Raw genomic sequence first — 5,000 nt, forward strand, 5'->3', positions numbered from 1 at the left:
TCCCTATTAATCATTACCTCGGGTTCCGAAAACCAACAAAATAGAACCGAGGTCCTATTCCATTATTCCATGCACACAGTATTCAGGCGGGCTTGCCTGCTTTAAGCACTCTAATTTGTTCAAAGTAAACGTGCCGGCCCACCGAGACACTCAATAAAGAGCACCCTGGTAGGATTTCAACGGGGTCCGCCTCGGGACGCACGAGCACGCACGGGGCGGTCGCACGCCTTCGGCTCGCCCCACCGGCAGGACGTCCCACGATACATGCCAGTTAAACACCGACGGGCGGTGAACCAACAGCGTGGGACACAAATCCAACTACGAGCTTTTTAACCGCAACAACTTTAATATACGCTATTGGAGCTGGAATTACCGCGGCTGCTGGCACCAGACTTGCCCTCCAATAGATACTCGTTAAAGGATTTAAAGTGTACTCATTCCGATTACGGGGCCTCGGATGAGTCCCGTATCGTTATTTTTCGTCACTACCTCCCCGTGCCGGGAGTGGGTAATTTGCGCGCCTGCTGCCTTCCTTGGATGTGGTAGCCGTTTCTCAGGCTCCCTCTCCGGAATCGAACCCTGATTCCCCGTTACCCGTTACAACCATGGTAGGCGCAGAACCTACCATCGACAGTTGATAAGGCAGACATTTGAAAGATGCGTCGCCGGTACGAGGACCGTGCGATCAGCCCAAAGTTATTCAGAGTCACCAAGGCAAACGGACCGGACGAGCCGACCGATTGGTTTTGATCTAATAAAAGCGTCCCTTCCATCTCTGGTCGGGACTCTGTTTGCATGTATTAGCTCTAGAATTACCACAGTTATCCAAGTAACGTGGGTACGATCTAAGGAACCATAACTGATTTAATGAGCCATTCGCGGTTTCACCTTAATGCGGCTTGTACTGAGACATGCATGGCTTAATCTTTGAGACAAGCATATGACTACTGGCAGGATCAACCAGGGAGCTGCGTCAACTAGAGCTGAGCAGCCGGCCGCCCGGGAGTGTGTCCCGGGGGCCCGCGCGAACACGCAAGCGTCCGCTCAATCATTCTGCAAACAGGAGGAGGCTGAGCTCCCCTGCACAATACACCTCGAAACCCTCTCAGGTCCCGGCGGCGCGCAGCGCCGTCCCAAGTACTTGGTCGGGTTCGAGAGAGGCGCAATCGCCCGGAGTTAGGCGAGTAGACGCTTTCGGTGCGACCACCCGTGCTCCCAACTGAGCTTGCCGCTGCCGACAGAGGCCCGGGAGCGTGCTGTCGTGGCATTGCCGGCGGGAGACAACACGCGCCACCTACGGTGACCGGCAGCTCCAACGCCAGCGCCACAGAAGGACAAAAGCCCCACTTGGGTGCCGAAGCGAACTCTCCCAGCACAGCGCACACGCCAACACATCCGCACAGCTGCGATACAAACCACCAGCGAGAACCGCTGGGGCGACCGAGCAGCAGACGGCGTCGCGGCGCCGAGCGCCGGGCGGCGGCGCATCCTCAACGCACACAGTCCTCAATCGGACCAGCACACTGCAGATGTCCACCGCGCTTCGCACCGGGCCCGCGAGGACCTACTTTGGCCGCACGGCGCCGCGCGCAGGGTGCGCCGGCGCGCAGCTGCGACGCCTGCCGCGTCCGTCGGCCGGCGCGCCTGCCACTGGCCGCCCCCACCAGCCGGCTGTAGCGCGTGCGCCCACGCACCGCGCGGCCAGCACGCCGGGAGGCGCCCCCTCACCGGCCGGGGACGGTCCCACCCAGCCACCGCCGCGTATCGCTTCACACCCAGATGCCGTTCAGTTTCGTCGGCATGGTGGGTATCGCTGGAACAACCGGTTAGTACCTCAACCTATCGTCGCCATCACCGATTCACCCCTAGCGAGAACAACCGCACCACAACGGGTTACCATTCTCTTCATTTGCGTAACTTCACCAGAAAACGTAGGCGTCCATCGCCATTTGCAACTTCAACCATTATTGCATGCCTGTGTCAGGTGTCACGCCACACTACGTCTGCCCACATACACGCAACAAAATGTGCACGCCTAGACAATACGTGGAAGGTGGCCCCCGTACGTATGCGATGTCCATTGCTCGAACGACTGTCAACCGGCTTCTGTAGCATGTCGCAGATATGGAACGCGCTGCACCATGCCATCACGGTGTGTGAGGAGAGACGACTAGGTCCGAATACATCAACAGACAGCTCATGCTGATCGCCATCCACGGCGTCCGTTCCTCCCACACGTCTCTATGGCGTACCACACTGCAATCCAGCTCTCATAGGGAGACGACACGTAGCTGCGTGCACAATATTTGCACTGTATGGTCCGCCGTTTTTGGGCGCAGTCGTTGTACGGTCACACATGTGCCACGATGTATCATTCAGTACATAAGGACGAATGTGCAGTACAGATTGTGGTTCACGCGTACGACATCAGCGGACAGTTGACACAGGCCGCACCACAACGTAGCCTGCGTACGTCGCATGCGAAGGGCATTGAACATGCAAACTTGTCACCAACCACCTTGCGAAGGCAGGGGGCAAGGTGGGGACGTGGGGAGAGGTGGGGGGGGGGGGGGGGCGGCATGTACGCCCTGCTGCCATCCACATTACAGTGTACAGCAGGAGCATGTGGAAAGTCAGCAAGACTTGCAAGGTGTTTAACATGAAGCGATACACAGGGGAGCGGGCAGTGCGAGTAGCGAACTATATTGCGAGGGTTGCGGGTGGGCAACACTACACTAATTGAACGAGTCGTATAACAATTACAGAGCAGGTTTAGGCGACAACGTGGGTTACGATAGGCGACAACGTGGGTTACGTTAGGGGACAACGTGGGTTACGTTAGGGGACAACGTGGGTTACGTTAGGGGACAACGTGGGTTACGTTAGGGGACAACGTGGGTTACGTTAGGGGACAACGTGGGTTACGTTAGGGGACAACGTGGGTTACGTTAGGGGACAACGTGGGTTAGGTTAAGGCACAACATGGGTTAGGTTAAGGCACAACATGGGTTAGGTTAAGGCACAACATGGGTTAGGTTAAGGCACAACATGGGTTAGGTTAAGGCACAACATGGGTTAGGTTACGGCACAACATGGGTTAGGGTTAAGGCACAACATGGGTTAGGTTAGGGGACAACATGGGTTAGGTTAGGGGACAACATGGGTTAGGTTAAGGCACAACATGGGTTAGGTTAAGGCACAACATGGGTTAGGTTAGGGGACAACATGGGTTAGGTTAGGGCACAACATGGGTTAGGTTAGGGGACAACATGGGTTAGGTTAGGGGACAACATGGGTTAGGTTAGGGGACAACATGGGTTAGGTTAGGGGACAACATGGGTTAGGTTAGGGGACAACATGGGTTAGGTTAGGGGACAACATGGGTTAGGTTAGGGGACAACATGGGTTAGGTTAGGGGACAACATGGGTTAGGTTAAGGCACAACATGGGTTAGGTTAGGGGACAACATGGGTTAGGTTAGGGGACAACATGGGTTAGGTTAGGGGACAACATGGGTTAGGTTAGGGGACAACATGGGTTAGGTTAGGGGACAACATGGGTTAGGTTAAGGCACAACATGGGTTAGGTTAGGGCACAACATGGGTTAGGTTAGGGCACAACATGGGTTAGGTTAGGGCACAACATGGGTTAGGTTAGGGGACAACATGGGTTAGGTTAGGGGACAACATGGGTTAGGTTAGGGGACAACATGGGTTAGGTTAGGGGACAACATGGGTTAGGTTAGGGGACAACATGGGTTAGGTTAGGGGACAACATGGGTTAGGTTAGGGGACAACATGGGTTAGGTTAGGGGACAACATGGGTTAGGTTAGGGGACAACATGGGTTAGGTTAGGGGACAACATGGGTTAGGTTAAGGCACAACATGGGTTAGGTTAAGGCACAACATGGGTTAGGTTAGGGGACAACATGGGTTAGGTTAGGGGACAACATGGGTTAGGTTAGGGGACAACATGGGTTAGGTTAAGGCACAACATGGGTTAGGTTAGGGGACAACATGGGTTAGGTTAAGGCACAACATGGGTTAGGTTAGGGGACAACATGGGTTAGGTTAGGGGACAACATGGGTTAGGTTAAGGCACAACATGGGTTAGGTTAAGGCACAACATGGGTTAGGTTAAGGCACAACATGGGTTAGGTTAGGGGACAACATGGGTTAGGTTAGGGGACAACTTGGGTTAGGTTAGGGGACAACATGGGTTAGGTTAAGGCACAACATGGGTTAGGTTAAGGCACAACATGGGTTAGGTTAGGGGACAACATGGGTTAGGTTAGGGGACAACATGGGTTAGGTTAGGGGACAACATGGGTTAGGTTAAGGCACAACATGGGTTAGGTTAGGGGACAACATGGGTTAGGTTAAGGCACAACATGGGTTAGGTTAGGGGACAACATGGGTTAGGTTAGGGGACAACATGGGTTAGGTTAAGGCACAACATGGGTTAGGTTAAGGCACAACATGGGTTAGGTTAAGGGACAACATGGGTTAGGTTAGGGGACAACTTGGGTTAGGTTAGGGGACAACATGGGTTAGGTTAAGGCACAACATGGGTTAGGTTAAGGCACAACATGGGTTAGGTTAAGGTACAACATGGGTTAGGTTAAGGTACAACATGGGTTAGGTTAGGTTACACGTTGTTGTAAGGAAAGGTGTGGGGGGGGGGGGGGGGGGCGGGGCGGCAGGTTCGTTGATAGTGATTATAGTAAGTGAATGCTTGTGACATGATGAGATTTGTCACGTCAGGATGCACCTTTGGCTTATTAGAGGCGGCGCTCCAATTCTATGCTTGTGTCAGACCTGTGTCTTTGACTCATGTCATTGTTTGTGCGCTGTGACAGGAGGTACTATTGTGATGTTGGGTGCACCGTTGTATAGGACATGTGTGGGTGTTGGTGCCTTATCTGCGCAATGGTGGATGTCGAAAGGGTGGGATATTCTATTTTCCGCATGGACCTCCTGGTCTGGTTGTGATAGTGTGG

The 5,000-nt window shown here is 53.9% G+C and overlaps 1 non-coding gene across 1 annotated transcript in view; it reads right to left on the reverse strand.

Annotated features, from left to right (window-relative positions):
* LOC124729964 overlaps positions 1 to 967 on the reverse strand; it is a 1,909-nt gene extending 942 nt beyond the window's left edge. The window contains exon 1 of the ribosomal RNA XR_007007846.1: positions 1 to 967. This exon is cut by the window's left edge and continues 942 nt beyond it. This is a non-coding gene — a ribosomal RNA (small subunit ribosomal RNA).
* Positions 968 to 5,000: the final 4,033 nt, after the last annotated feature.

The sequence above is a fragment of the Schistocerca piceifrons genome, unplaced genomic scaffold (assembly GCF_021461385.2).
Source record: "Schistocerca piceifrons isolate TAMUIC-IGC-003096 unplaced genomic scaffold, iqSchPice1.1 HiC_scaffold_1228, whole genome shotgun sequence".
Classification (NCBI taxonomy): Eukaryota; Metazoa; Arthropoda; class Insecta; order Orthoptera; family Acrididae; genus Schistocerca; species Schistocerca piceifrons.